The 16,483-nt window shown below is 40.9% G+C and overlaps 1 non-coding gene across 1 annotated transcript; it reads right to left on the bottom strand.

Annotated features, from left to right (window-relative positions):
- Positions 1-16,182: 16,182 nt before the first annotated feature.
- Positions 16,183-16,264, bottom strand: trnas-uga (transfer RNA serine (anticodon UGA)). The gene has a single exon. It is a non-coding gene; the product is annotated as a tRNA-Ser (tRNA).
- Positions 16,265-16,483: the final 219 nt, after the last annotated feature.

Genomic DNA, 16,483 nt, shown 5'->3' on the forward strand with positions numbered 1-16,483 from the left:
TTGGGATTTCTGCAGCAACCAGGCAAGTACAAGTCAAAGATAACACGTGGGAAATCTGAAAAGAGCAACTGCTTGAGAAATTCAGCATGTTTGGCTGCATTTGAAGAGTGTGAAAAACAGAGTTAACATTTCAAGGCCATAGACTCTGCTTCAGAACTGAATTGCAAGTGTGTGCTAAGGATTTCCTGACTCTTGCCAATTCTGTTCTTTAAGTTGGTGACATATTGTCAACAGTGGTTAGCATTACTGCCTCAGCACCAGGGACCTGGGCTCAATTTCAACCTCCACGTGACTGCCTGTGGAGAATTTGCATGTTCTCCCAGTGTCTGCATTGGTTTCCTCCCATACTCCAAAGATTTGCAGGTTAGGTCGATTGGCCATGCTAAATTGCCCTGTAGTTGCAGGTGAGGTGGGTTAACAGTGGTAAACAGAGGTTATAGGGATAGGTTGAGATGACCTTCTGAGAGTCTGTGTAGACCCGATGGGCCGAATGGCCTCTATCTCCACAGTAGGGACTCTGACCTTCTAAAGTGACCACTGTGAACAAACCTCACCTTGCTTCAACTTCCCGTCAGCTGCTGAAGCAACAGCTGGACCCTGGTGGCAGCATTCCGTATTCCTTAAACAATGTCCATCCCTTGTGTCCCGTACTCACTTCAATTGCCTTCTCACTGCTGGCAAGCCTACGACTGTCAACAAACATATTGCTCTTGTAGGTAAAATCTCTAGAGGTATTAACACCTAAGTAAGCCCCCTGACACACACTTGTCTGCTAATTTCCTGACCTGTCCTGCTTCTGATCTGGTCTCCCACAGCCTGGGAAAACTCTCACCTTCTCTCTTCTCTTCAACCCTCCCTCACCCTCTTTCTGCTCCCATTACCATGCCTTAAAGCTTTAGGAATCAGATTGCTTATGATTTACTATATCTCTGTACAAGGCATGCCCATTGGGAATCAATATGTGTGTATTGGATGCCCCCATTCTTTTATAATTACAAAATTGTTCCTAGAAAAAGTCAAATCCTGTTCACAAATGATCTGAGAATTACAGCAGTGGTTAACACTGCTGCCTTCCAGCACCAGGGTCCCAGGTTTGATTCCAGCCTCTGGCAACTGTCTATGTGGAGTTTGTACATTCCCGCTGTGTCAGCATGGGTTTCCTCCGGGTGCTCCAGTTTCCTCCCACAATCCAAAGATGTGCAGGTCAGGTGAATTGGCCATGTTAAATTGTCCATAATGTTGGGTGCAATAGTCAGAGGGGAGCTGGGTTACTCTTTGGAGGGTCGGTGTGGACTTGTTGGGCCGAAGGGCCTGTTTCCACACTGTAGGGAATCTTATCTACTGAATGGATATAGCACTGAAGGAGCTTATACAGCCTGTTTCATCTGCCCCATCACTGTAGGATCAATTTACCTCATGCTCTTTCTCCATCTTTTCTCTGTAACCTTGAATATTCTTTGTGGTATAGCATTTCAGTTCTCTCTTCAGTGCATTCCAGACCCTTAACCACTCACTGCATGGAAAAGCTTTTCCTCAAATCATTATTACTTCATTTGCCAGTTATCTTAAATCTGTGATCTCTGCTCCTAGTGTACAAAATATCGGTAGAAAACAGGTGATATGAAATCGTTGAAAACATGATAAGCAGCACCGGCAGTGAAGGAAGATGACTCAAAATGTATGACTAAAACCATTAACTGTGTTCCCATTAAAAGCACCAAAATATTATGTTGCTCACTCTGAAGGCGATGTCTTACTGGATATGCTAGGATTACTAGGGTCACTGCCAGCCTGTACAATAACTGATTTAAGTCATATGTGATTTTGAGATACAAGCTGGAAACTAGACTGGGCATCCAGAGAATGCAGACCTCCTCCCAGTCAGCATTCCACGATGAGGAAATGAGTCACCCGAGCAAATTTGTCTGCAAAGTCTGAAGTGAAGTTATTATTAGTCTTTCAACTATTCCAACACTAAAAATGATAGCATTGTATGATTGGCATCTGACTGTTGAAGCTGTATTCAAATCAAGTGGATAATCGCATATAAACAAGTAGATTTTATTCATTTTTTTTCCCACCGTGTGGTTCAAGTCAAATGTGAATAATAATAGATTTTGATATCAGTTTTTAAAGTACACATTTTACATTTTTGAGAATGTTCAAAATAAAGGTAAAGGCAGAGTTCAGCGCATTGTCAGATTCAACATTTGGACAACTTTAAAGAAATGGTATGATTGCCATTGATGATGAGCGTGTGCAGGACACAGCTGCACTTGTGTTTTTTCCCTCCAAAAAGAGAACTCCTATTCATAGGGTCTTAAGCTATGATTAAGAAATATGAAAATAAAATTCCATGCACTTACCATGAAAATGACAATGAAATGTAATATTTCTGAGTAAAGAAATCAGTAACGCAGCTTTCTTTCGTATACTTTCTTTTACTGCCTGTGGCAGATTTTATTGATGGCTTCATGTCGTACAATACAGGCTTCTATTATATTCCAGCCCCAATGACTTGGCCCCATTTCCTGCTGAAGGTGAGATGAGGTCTTACACAGATGAAGATGAAATTACATCTGAACATTCGAATTCCCTCCACCTCTGAAAAATTGGATTAACAATATTTTCAATTACATAAAAAAGAAACTGTTGCTGACTTTCATTTATAAAGAATAAATTCCCATCAGTACCATCCTTTACAAGGTCAGAAGATTATCATTTGTAGCTATTTCAGTTTTGCATTCTGAGTTGGTTAAGATGAATCAGGGTTTTGTGTATTGGGATCTGACAGCGCAAGATGAGGATTTACATTATAGGTTTCAATCTGTATTCCACAAGTATGATAGTTGGAGTATTTAAAAATTTGATCTGTTAAATGTGCTCATTTAGCTGCCCATGAATATAATTACATTTTTGAGAGCTGTTACTAAAAACAAGTTCATACTTGTAACGTGAATTTTCTAATTCATTTTCTGGCCAGGATTTTTTAATAATCTTTTGCAGATGTTGTATAAGATTTTATTGCAATAGCTACAGACACTTCAAATAACGTTTCTGTTGATCTTTACCTCTTCAGCCCTATATGATCACCCTAAAGTTTGTTTGCAGTAGTTCCCCTTTAATTATAGCCACTCAGCATTGCTCATCGTGACATTTGTATCTACATCAGAACTGGCCTCAGTCTCTGGCAGCCTTCCATTTCAAGTGACGATTTTTGTGTCTTGCTGGGTCAACTCTTTTTAAGTTCGGTGGAACTGGAATTTCATCCACAAATTGTAAGTCTGGGCGTATTTAATGAAGACCTGAGCTAACTTGACAGCATAACTCAGACAGGTAACATCTCCTGTTTGTAGGAAATGCTGCAATAAAGTTTATGAATGCAGTATTTATGCAGTATGAACAATTTTCTGAGTCCTAAACGCAAGATCCTGAAGCTAATTGTGGTGTAGTCCAAATGAGTTCTTATTTTGTCGTCTTTTGCTTGGATATAACCTTCATTGAGCAGTAATGAATTTGATAAACACGAATTCCCTTTCACCAAACCATCTTGACTCTGCTTGAGTGCCTAGTACTTATCTAAGCGCCATTGCATGTTCCTTAATAATAGCTTTATCATTTACCCATTTACTGAGGCAGATGTTAAGCTTGTAGTTAAACTGCTTTTGTCTTTTCTCTCTTTTCCAATAAAGGAGTTCCATTTGTTGTTCTTCTAATGTAATGGAACTTTCTTGAATCAAAGGGGTTTTAGGAAATTTAAAGTTAATGCACTAACTATTTTACCAGCCTCTCCTTTAAGATCATTGGATGAAATCCATCAGGACTCAGTTATTTGTTAGCCTGCAGCTTCAACCATTTCCTCAGTACTACTTCTCTAGTGATAGCCATTTTTCTGAATTCTTCCCTCCCTTCCATTTTCTGATTTATTGCTGCTTCTGGGCTGTTATTTGTAATCCCTGAAGTAAGGACTGATGCAAAATACCTGTTCAAATGATCTGCATTCCTTATTTTCCAGCTTCACTTTCTATAGGATCAGTGCTCACTTTATTAACTGTTTTGTTTTCTAAATATAGAAGCTCTTACTGTCTGTTCTACATTTAGCATTTCTCGTTAACCATGAATTGGTGTCTGTCCCTTCAAATTTTTCTTATTCATTGGAAAATATCTTCAAGTATTGCCTTAAAAGTTTTCTATTGCTTCTGTATTGGCCTACCCTCTAATGAAATTTGCCAGTTCACTTTAGCCAACTCTCCTTTCATGCTTTCATAATTGCCTAAAATTCGAATTTTAAGCAATAGTGTCAAACTCATTCCCTTCTCAAATCACATATTACATTCAGTCATTGTATGATGGCTGCCACCTACGGTGTTTTCACTCTAATTAATCTTATCTCATTCCACAATCTCAGTTCTAGTGTAGTCTGTTTCTGTTCATAATGTCCTGAAAGAAACTATCCCGAATTAATTCTATGAATTCCTCATATTGTCTACTTTTGCCATTTGACTTTTCCAGTCAATATTTAGATTGAAATCTTTCTTGATTGTTCCTTTCTGTCAAGCTCTCATTGTTTTCTCTATCATGTGGTTACATTTAAGGGGGTCTGTACACTATTCTCCCAAGTGACATAGACTATCCAAAACAGTTTTCACATCCTGGTTTCCTCAACTTGGGTCATCCCTCTCATCATTATCTGATGGAGTCACCAGTTCACCTTTTTCCCACCTTCCCAGCCTTCTCACAAATCCTGGGCCTTGAAGATGCAGGTCTGATCCATGCCATCCTATAGCCAATCTCTGAAGTGGCTGCAAATCTACCTTATTTATTTCTATTTGGGCTCTCTGAAATCTCTTTGAATACTACTTGCATTCAGATGCAGTGTCTTTAACTGTATCCCTTTCTTTATTTTGTAAATTCCAGTCTTATCTGATGGTTTACTCTTAAATTTGTATTCTGTATCCCTTCCTGTCTCAGCCTTGTTTGTCACTTCCCATAATGATACTATTCTGTATGTTTTTGACTCTACTCTTTGATTCACTACATGTTCTTAACTTTGATCCTTTGTCTCTACTATTTAGTTTAAAATCATCTTTCCTTTTCTAGTTATGCAGTTAGCAAACACACTGACCCAGCATAGTTCAGGTGGAGATCACCCCCTTAGTACTGATACCAGTGCCCCATGAACTGATACCCACTCCCTCCAGACCAGTCCTTGAGCCACGCATTCATCTCTCTCAACTGATTTGCCTTATGCGAATTTGCACCTGATTTAGGAAATGTGGAGGATATGACCTTTTGAGGTTCTACTTCTTTTGGCTCCTGACTCTTCACTGATAGTGTGGTACCTTTTATTTTGTTCAAAGTTTGTGAGAAGATTTGTAGCTCGGGTGCTCGTTGTGGTTCCGTTTGCCAAGCTGGGAGTTTTTGTTGCAAACATTGCAGACCTAGACCCTATATACCGGCCACTGCAGCGGACAGCAACTGACAACCGGAAGCAGCAGATTCAAACCACTATAAATGCCGGAGGAATCAGCACAGAAGCGCTTCACAGGAGGCTCCCAAGCACTGAGGATGTCACCTAGAAAGGGGACGAAACGTTTGCAACAAAAACTCCCAGCTCAGCGAGCAGAACCACAACACCTTTATTTTGTCCTGCCTATGCCATTAATACCTACATGCACCAGGCCAACCGGATCCTTCCCCCTAGCCCTGGGTCGCTGTCATGAAGGCCATGTAGCCAGCCTGTTGCTAGGGTTTAGGACAGCTGCCCAGGGGTAGAGAAGAAAAGAGAGCTGTAGCTCTAATCTATAGCTTCTACAGTCCTCACTTTTGCCTAGTTGATTTTAACCTCACAGCGAAGCCTCTTCCAAGGATGCCTACCTTGAAGAAGTTCTCCTCTCTAATCTCTCATTTTATCCAGGCAAGCTGAAAACTCCAGTCGTCTTGAGCAGGTACAAAGGCTGATGTTCCTGCTTTCTGCTTCCTCTCAGCACTCACCCTCTGTCCCTGAGCACTGTCTATGTCAGACAACCCAATCTTAATGGAGGTGTAACTGCCTTCTTGTGCAAAGAATCCAGTTAATCTTTCTGCCTTTCAGTTGTGTTACAGTATCTTAGTTCAGCTTCTAGGTCATAAGCTGTCAGCCAAAGCTGATCGAACATGTGCTAGTCCTAACTGCAGACATGTTGATGGCTGGAAATTCTTTGACGTTTGCTAATTGGAATTAATGTACTGCATTCCAGCTTTAGCTATTCTAGTGTGTGGCACAAACCCAAGCTCATTCCTGATGAAGGGCTTATGCCCGAAACGTCGAATTTCCTGTTCCTTGAATGCTGCCTAACCTGCTGTGCTTTAACCAGCAACACAGTTTCAACTGTGATCTCCAGCATCTGCAGACCTCATTTTTTACACAAACCTATGATCATCTCTAGTTACAGGCTCCAATGTCCAATTTGCTTTCTTTAGTGCGACTCCACAATGTATTGGTTATTTTAAAACGTTGCTTTGGGTCAGGAGTCACATGTAAGTCTGACTGGGTAAGGATGGAAGATTTCTGTAAAATGAATTAGTGAACTAGGTAAGATTTTGCAACAAACGATTTCTTTTGTCATGGTCACTTTACTAACTCAGTTCCAGGTTTATTAATTATGTTTAAATCCCACCAACTACCATTTGTAGGATTGAACTGTTGACCCCAGAACATTTGCCTTGCTAATTACAAATCCAATGACATTACTACCATGCCAACATCTCCCCTTAAATGAGCTTCACATCCCATTGCTTTGCTGTGTTCTGTCATCTCCGGCATTTCATTTTTATCCCCCCTCTCATTCCCCTTCTCTAATCTCATAATCTTGCCTTTTGTTTTGGTCAAATATTAATTACCCTCCTTTCAGTCTACAGTACCCCATTAGACTATTCAGGGTTTTTTTTGTATCTGGTCTGCCTATTTCCCAGTGTTTAAATAAATTCTTCAATGCCTCCAGTATATCAGCTCAGCCTTCAGCTGACTGAGGAAAGAATATTTGGTGACCAGAATCCAAAGTTCAAGACCAAGATCATGGTTTGCTGGGTGACAGAAATACTGTTACGTGCTTCAGAGACTTTGACAATGTAAAACAAGCACCACAAAGCAACAAAGCGTATTACCACCAATGATTCTTTCACAAGGTCTATAAGCACAGTGGCAAGGAGGCTGTCCAGTAGCAACACACCATCTTAATCTAACATGGCCAGTAGTTCCACTTGGATGTCGAGCTCAGCGGGAGACCAGGGAGAGCAATTGAAACACTTTCAGAATGTCCACAAATCAGCCTGGACCAGGTCAAACATAGCTGTTGATTGATGGGAGACTTGGCTTGTGACCAACCAAACTGGAGAATATTCATTCGGGACAGCACTGTATACATCAAGAGAGCATGCAAAGATGAAGTTCAAGCACAGTGTGCAAACCTCCAAAGCCCTCATCTATCCAAACTTTCAAGCACCACCATCCCAAATGTGGCATTGTCTGCTAATACAGACTTAGGTGTAAGCAGTCCATACCGAACATAATCCCAAATTAAACTAGTCCCAGCTGCTGTTCCTGGCCCATATCCCTCCTGACCATTCCTATTCTTGTACTTATCCAAACTTCTTTAAAACATTGCAATTGTAAAGTGACTGATCATCCCATTGAATTGGTGTGGAAGCAAGTAACCCTTGATCCTGAGGGACTGCCTTAGAGGTGGGCAGTTAAATTAAATGCCCCGCCAATGCCAACTAAAGTGGTGTCATCTACAGCCTTTGGCAGTCTTGCTTCTGTCTCCAGCTCAAAGCCACTCAGTTTCAATGTAAATAGCAAACCCTCAGGATGTTTCGTTATTCGCTTGTGGGACATGGGCGTCACTGACTCCAGCAGTTATTGCCCATCCCTAATTGTTCTTGATAAAGTGGTGGTGAACATGTTTTCCTTTTATAGAAGACTATGTGCAGTCTGATTCAATTTGAAGAAACATATATTGCTGTCCATCACTTGCAATTTAAAATAATTTCAGCTATCTAATATCCTGCCATGCATTCCCTAAGTACATTGTCTACATGCTGGAGTATGGGCCAAATACATCCAAGCAACACTACTTCTTAAAAAAAACTTAATACCATATTAACATAATTTTCTTTCAGTGAAAGAAATGACACTGCTGGGAGTTGGAAAATGTAAAATAATTGTGAGAAATGTTAACTGCTCTAGAGGAGGGTGACATCAATTTGCAATTATATGCATAACTGAGGTCCCAAGCGAAAGAAGCCATGAACAGTGGGACAAAATTAAACTGAAATTTGGAATCAAGAGAGGGTCTAAAGGTGGAGAAGAGAAAAACAAGCCTGTTGAGCATTGTGTGGGATGCATTACTACATTAATTGGCACTACGTAAATCCAAATTGTTGTGGGAAGTCAAAAAAGGGCTGGGATGGTAAACTAAGGGCTAATGCCATTCAAGGAAGCTTCAGTCTTGCAAATGTCTCCATGCTGAAATCATAATCAGTGAACCATTCAATATCACTTTGCAATTGTGTTTGCAAAGCAGAAGGAGGAACTTTTACCAGAGGCTGAAAATCAGTTTGAGTTTTCTCAATTATTGACAGTCCCAGAATGAGGATTAAAATGTGACGAATGTATTCCATTATGGCAATAAAGATCGCAAACATTTTGTTAGTAAACATTTACATCTGCACGATATCAATAATTGTTTAAACAGTGAATGATTAGTAAAGTGCTTTGAGTTTATAGAAGAGACAAAGAGGTCTGCAGTTTGTCTCACGCATGGAGTGAAATGTTGTATCACACTACCACTTAGTTGTTATCTCCTGGATAGATAAATAGCTATTCTGTCTTGTCTCTGATGTGCACACTGACAAACATTTCCCTGTCTGTTTCACAATGACCTACAACTGGAGGGGTTTTCTCTGTATAATATACTTTATGGTCAGCAGAGAACATTTGTTTTTGTGGCATTATTTTAGCACTAAAATATTTTGGCCTAACCACCCAAACTGTAATCATTCAGATTAGTAGGTTTTTTTAAAAAAAAATGAGAGGTGGATCTCTTTCACAAATATATTTTTTTTGCTGATGTAGAGAGGAGATCTAATTTGTCTGTGCCTTTCTTTGCTCCAGAATACGCCTGAGTTGGCAACAAAGGGGAGCCTGTGCTCCCAGGAATTTTCTACATTCCACTCTGGAGTAGGCATTTTTCTTTACTACAAAGGCTCTTTGGCAAATTCTCTCTAATCACTGGATTTACTCTTGGCTCTGATAGGTGCCATTCATGGCTATGGCCTGCCATTTGATGGGGTAGAAGTATTAATGGTTCTTTTCATGGTGAACAAAGCTTGAGGAACATTCCTCTGAAGATCACAAAGCTGCTGTTGTGGGTTTGACCACTGCTGCTTTCTCTAGATATGCATTTCTTGTTCTCTACTTCCACTTCTTAAATAACAGTGCATGTTGGCATTATTCAGAGGAAATAAGTCATTGTTTATTTCAAATTTTGGTTTATGCTTTCATAGAGGGGAATGGGTGATTATATTCCAACTATTTTTAAAAATTATACACACACAGCCTTGAGTGTACAGTTTTAAGTTTTTTTTATTAGTTATACTTTAATAATGAGAGTTGTTAAGTCTGTGCTTTCCTTTTTGTAAATGTTGTCTTGTACCAATAACCCATAACTGGATGTTATCAATGGGAACTGGTTGGCTACTGTTTAACACTACAGTATCTGTCTTGTATAGATAGTAAAGCTTTTGCAGACTTAGGAAACTATTAATGTTCTTTCCTCTCCTACCCCAATATTTGAATAAAATGAACGAGTAGGATAATCCTGTCCGTTTCCACTGCTTTTTAAATGTTAGTGTATCGCAGCAAAACGTGGGACAGTCTGGAGCATGAAATTAAAATGCTTCCTAAAATATATTTCTTAAAATTTATATTTCTTTTAGTTAAAAATAGAGTTTACCATTTGAAGAGAGAGTTGCAATATTTTCTTCACTTATTTTTCCAAAATAAACATATATTCCTCTTTAAGTAGAGGTACATAATCATCCACACTGTCTGCTGCTTCTCACAGAGTGAAATGATACATCAATCCACCAAGTGGCATTTTAATTGTGCAGGCCAGTTGATGGAATTTACCAAAATGCAGTAAATCTCACAAATTGATGGGGTTGCTGTAGGGGTTGAATATCCAGCTTTTAAGTTAGTCGAGTGCTGAGGGGGTACTACATGATGCTGAGACGTTAAACCAAGAGCTTCTCTGCTATCTGAGATTGTTGTGAAAGGTGCTATTTTGCAGAAGGTGCAGGGGAGTTGTCCCCACTGTGCTGACCAACATTCATTGCTCAAGCAGCGTCAGTCCAGACAGCAGGCTGAATCTTGAAGTATTTTTCCGGCTAAGTCAGAGTTGCATCCAGTCTTTCAGAAGGATTTATGCATGGAGGCCTGGTGCGTTTTCTCATCATGTGCTACCACCTTGTTAACTATCTGCCCCGGTCCTTACGACATATGTCACACCCATTCACCAATCCTCAAAAAGACTTTCAGCGCTGCTGATGTAAAGCATTGAACATGGAGTGAAATGCTCCCAAAGTTGAGATTGGCTTTTCAGCTGATTCGTCATTTCTGCCACCTCCAAACAGACCCCACCACCAGGGATATATTTCCCTCCCCTCCCCTATCAACGTTCTGAAAAGACCACTCCCTCCGTGACTCCCTTGTCAGGTCCACACCCCCCACCAACCCAACCTCCATCCCCAGCATCTTTCCCTGCAACCGCAAGAAATGCAAAACTTGCGCCCACACCTCCCCCCTTACTTCCCTCCAAGGCCCCAAGGGATCCTTCCATATCTGCCACAAATTCACCTGCACCTCCCCACACACCATTTACTGCATCCGCTGCACCCGATGTGGGGAGACAGGCCGCCTACTTGTGGAACGTTTCAGAGAACACCTCTGGGACACCTGGACCAACCAACCCAACCACCCCGTGGCTCAACACGTCAACTCCCCCTCCCACTCCACCAAGGACGTGCAGATCCTTGGACTCCTCCATCACCAGACCATAGCAACACAACGGCTGGAGGAAGAGTGCCTCATCTTCCGCCTAGGAACCCTCCAACCACAAGGGATGAACTCCGATTTCTCCAGTTTCCTCACTTCCCCTCCCCCCACCTTGCCTCAGTCCCAACCCTCGAACTCAGCACCACCTTCCTAACCTTCAATCTTCTTCCTGACCTCTCCGCCCCCACCCCCACTCTGGCCTATCACCCTCCCCTTTACCTCCTTTCACCTTTCGCATTCCCAACGCCCCTCCCCCAAGTCCCTCCTCCCTACCTTTTATCGTAGCCTGCTTGGCACACTCTCCTTATTCCTGAAGAATGGCTCATGCCCGAAACATCGTTTCTTCTGCTCCTTGGATGCTGCCTGATCTGCTGTGCTTTTCCAGCAACACATTTTCAGCTTTTCATCTGATTCTACCACCAAACATGCCTGTGTTGCTCAGACACCTATAAGATTCTGCTCAGTTATCTGGTCGTTATCATGTTGTTTGTGGGAACAGTGTGCACAATTTTGTTGCTACCTCGCCTACATTGCAGCAGTGACTACACTTCAAGTTTTCTTTGTTGGCTATAAAGAATGTTGGTAATCATGAAAGGCACTATATAAACTCAAATTTTTCTTCTTCCCCATTTTATATAATCTACACCAGTTCCCAAACATCTAATTGCACATTGATCCATGTTCGATAAAAGTTGATCAGCTTCAGTTTCTTGACCTCAGTTCAAGTTTCTCCATGCCTCACCTTTTGCTAACTCCATAAGCTCCTCCAGCCATACAATCCTTTGTCTCTCTCCGCCTCTAACCCATTGTACTTACCATTTCATTTTGGTCTACCACTGCCATTCATGTTTTCAGCCATCCAAGCCATACACTCTGGTAAATTCCCTCCCAGAATATCAGTACCTCTCCACTTCTCAATTTATGACCTTTCTTATCATTCACCTCTTTCACCAAGCTTTAAATCAACTACTTAACATCCCCTTCATATGCTCAGTGTCAATTTTCATCCGTTTCGGCCAGTGTGAAACACCATAGGAACATTTCCTATGTTTAATGCCCAATGTAAATGCAAGTTAGTGCAGTTGTTTCTATATCGGGTCTAAATTTTAACCTGGCCGTGGACTGAAAAGTGATGGGTCTAAGTCAGATGTGTGCTTTTTGTTACTTAATTGAAGTAAATCATAAAATCAGGCAAGGTATACAACAGGAAGTTGACTAAACCCACTGACATTATGACCTAGCAGGTTAAGTCAGAGTTGCACCATTCTGAAGTTAAGTGAGAGCAGCTGCTACTGTTGGTCCTTCCCCCATCATGCACTCAGTTGTGAAGTGTAAGATTAATAAATACCAATGAGCAGTTAATTTCAGTGTTTTATTTTGTTTCTGTTCTAAACTAGCTTTCTTGGAAAATCTTGAAGCAAAATTGCTATTGTTCAGAAGTTTACAATAGCTGCAGGTAATGCTGCAAATAAAGATCTTTCGCATCACAAAGCTGTTTTGTGATAATCTTCAAAAGATCCAGGATTCAGAAAAGGCTTTAATGAACAGGTTTTTTTTTACATTTCAGTAAGTAAGGTGAGACTCCAACACAATGTGCACATTAAATGATGAAATCTTTTTTTCGTTCACATGCTAAATACCTTCCCCTTTCAAAGACTTAAATTTCATTAGAAACCCTATGGAAAGGGGTTTTACTTGTTAATTCATATTCCTTTAGGTTTTGATGCACAGCATTTTTGTTATAATCCTCGTGTGGTGTCTCCCCATTACATTTTCTTCACTCCCAGTCAAAAGTATAGAGTCATGCATTGTCCTCCAGCTCTCGCTGAGAGGTTGGACTGCTAAGTAAGGTGATAAATCCTGCAGACAATTATGCCTCCTTTACTATCTAATATGGTAATATAAGCAGACACTAGCCAACTCTTTGAACTTCTCTTCTTGATTGCATCTCATCATCTTGTTTTGTGGTTAAACTACCAACCCGTAACCCTGCAGTAAAAAGCATGCAGGAGAGCAGTCATAAGGTCAAGTTTAATGATGATTGAAGGTGGGTTTCTCTTGGTGGTTTTGCTCAAGCCTCCAACAGGACACAGAGGTCAAACTGGAGGTCAGCATTACTGGCTGCCTGTTCCAGCTTTGTATAGATCTATTTCCTTTGTTAGTTCCACTGATTGGTTTTGGGAGGAATTGGAAGAGCAGCCAATTTGTGAATGAAAGCAGGTTCGAACCTTTTTGCAAATAAAATATTAAAGAAGTGTTGGAATTTGGAGAAAGACAAGAGTGTTTCATCTGCATTTTAATTCCAATGCTCATGACTTAGTGAGTAAGGAAGCAAGGGTAACTGTAGAAATGCCTCAAGAGCTGATGAGTATTTAGACCAGATATGGCTGAAGTACAATTGCAAATCTACACTTGCATATCACAAGGGGAGGCATACATGGCATCATTTCTCAGTAACATCCTTTCCCAACCGCTAGTGACTGACCATGTTTCTGCACATTTCTTGAAGTAGATAATATTAACATGCAGCCATTTGTAGGTCTCTGTGTAGGAATCTGTATATACCTAGGAGAAAGTGAGGGCTGCAGATGCTGGAGATCGGAGCTGAAAAATGTGTTGCTGGAAAAGCGCTGCAGGTCAGGCAGCATCCAAGGAGCAGGAGAATCAACGTTTCGGGCTTCTTCAGGAATGAGGACGGTGTGCCAAGCAGGCTAAGATAAAAGGTAGGGGGAAGGGGTGTTGGGAATGCAACAGGTGGAAGGAGGTTAAGGTGAAGGTGATAGACCGGAGAGGTCGGGAAGATGATTGCAGGTCAAGAAGGCGGTGCCGAGTCAGAGGATTGGGACTGAGATAATGTGAGGGGAGGGGAAATGAGGAAGCTGGAGAAATCTGCATTCATCCCTTGTGGCTGGAGGGTTCCTAGGCTAGGAACCTTTTATCTTGGCCTGCTTGGCACACCTTCCTCATTCCTGAAGAAGGGCTTATGCCTGAAACGTCAATTCTCCTGCTCCTTGGATGCTGCCTGACCTGCGCTTTTCTGTTCATACCTGTCAAAGATAAGCGACAGACTTTATATTTCTGCATGAAAATATTCAGACCTGACTGTGTTATTGGAGGAAGACCATTTATGTTGAGCTGAAAACAAATCTTTATAATACGTGCAACTTGGGAATTCAAAATTCCATTCAAGTCTGCTTTTGAAGGCTTACAGAAGGTAGCAAGTATACTTTATCTTATTCACACAGTACAAAGAAATCTCTTCTGTATTTCACATATTGCCTAGAATTGTCTTTTATAACACACTTCATACTCAAACGAAGCTTTCTAGATGTCTAACGAAGCACGTGTGTAAAGTCAGTTCAGTTGATTATAGAAAAGTGACCCCCTAGAATATGAGCAGACAATAGTCCCATCAATCCAATAGGAAAATGTACCTTTTTGTATTGAATGAGGATATTCAATCATGGGCAACCGAAAAATTGGCTGATTAAAGTTATGGTGCAAGAATTATGTTATGTCCAACGTTTTTTGAAACAAAAGCAGCTATTTACGCAGCTTACTAGTCTGCCTTTCCGCAAGAGACCATTTTCCGAGAAAAAGGATAGCATGCTGTGTAATGCTTTCTTTTAACTAGTCGCATAACTGGTAGTTGTGGTACTGGGTGATGTTGATATTGCCAAGGTTTGAGATTATTATTGACAAAAGAGAAAATTGTTCTTAACTGGTGCACTTACAAAGGATAGCAGTGCTTATTATTAGGACAGTAAGGCAAAGGAGGGGGTATTGCTTGGGACCACCTCTTATGTTCATTCATGTGATGTGCATGTTGGTGTCAATCCCTAATTGTCCTTGAAAAGGTCACAGGAAACTGCATTCTTGAACCACTGCAATATCAATGATAAAGCTACTCCTACAGTGCTGTTATGAAATGGTGTTCCAGGATTTTGACCTGAAACAGCAAAAGAATTGCAATATAAATCAGAATTAGAATAGTGTGCAACTTGACTGGGAATTTGGAAGTGATCGTGTTCCCATATGCAGCACCTAGGTGTTGGAGGGAATATACAGTTAAAGGCTTCTTGGCAAGTTGCTGTAATGCATCATGTGTATGATACGAATTGCAGCCATTCTTCACTGAAAGAAGCGTTGAAAATGGCCATCTTTTCTGGCTGCAGATGAGCTGAACACTTAACAGCTCAAAATACATCATGGGAGAGCTTTCCAGTCACTGAGAAGATCTCCCAGTCAAGAAAATTAAGTTGTGAAGTTCCCAAGTTTTGCTGTGGCATCCATTGTCTGTCTGATTATAAATGCAACATCAACTACATACACACTTTCTGAAGTACTTTTGTCACATAAATGCAAAGTTATAAACTGCAGAACTCAAATTTCTGTCTGATTTTTCTATTTCTCTTTTAAAACTCTAATGTTTAAGCCACTTTCTTTCCTGTGCCTTTCCACAAGGTGTATATCTAAATAAAAGCAATTTTATAACTAGAAGTCCTGTTTGGGCTGAAAATTTCAAGTTTTTTATTTTTGTTTCTCTTGGTCCTTACAAACAATTTCTCATGTAAAATATTAACAATGGCTTGTGAACATTCAAATGATTCAGTAACCATTGTTACAAGTGGAGAAAATAAAGCTGCAAATTGAAAATAGAGGCAAACACATACCTTGTCTGCATTCTACCACTGCTTCAGTTCAAATTCATCCACATGGGGCAAACTGATGATTATTTAAAAATTAGATTAGATTAGATTACTTACAGTGTGGAAACAGGCCCTTCGGCCCAACAAGTCCACACCGACCCGCCGAAGCGCAACCCACCCATACCCCTACATATACCCCTTACCTAACACTGCGGGCAATTTAGCATGGCCAATTCACCTGACCCGCACATCTTTGGACTGTGGGAGGAAACCGGAGCACCCGGAGTAAACCCACGCAGACAAGGGGAGAACGTGCAAACTCCACACAGTCAGTCGCCTGAGGCGGGAATTGAACCCAGGTCCCTGGCGCTGTAAGGCAGCAATGCTAACCACTGTGCCACCGTGCCACCCGTAAAGTGAAAAGCTACCCAAATTCTCCATAGTTGACAGGATTCGAACCTGCGTGGGAATGCCCCAGTGGATTTCAAGTCCACCGCCTTAACCACTCGGCCACAACTACAAATGGAAAAATAATGTTATTCCCAGATATAACATTCCAACTGAACACCTACCTGAAGTATGTCTTTTTGAAGCTGCAAGGTTGTGTGAAACAAGTCTCCTTGAAACTTTTCAAATGTTGCTTCTAACTTTTAAGAAAGGTATGCAATGCAAGAGCCATTTCTTCCTGTACAGCCCTGTAGATTTTGGGATTTTTTTTTGCCACTTGCAATGGATATCC

Source organism: Hemiscyllium ocellatum, chromosome 19 (genome assembly GCF_020745735.1).
Source record: "Hemiscyllium ocellatum isolate sHemOce1 chromosome 19, sHemOce1.pat.X.cur, whole genome shotgun sequence".
Classification (NCBI taxonomy): domain Eukaryota; kingdom Metazoa; phylum Chordata; class Chondrichthyes; order Orectolobiformes; family Hemiscylliidae; genus Hemiscyllium; species Hemiscyllium ocellatum.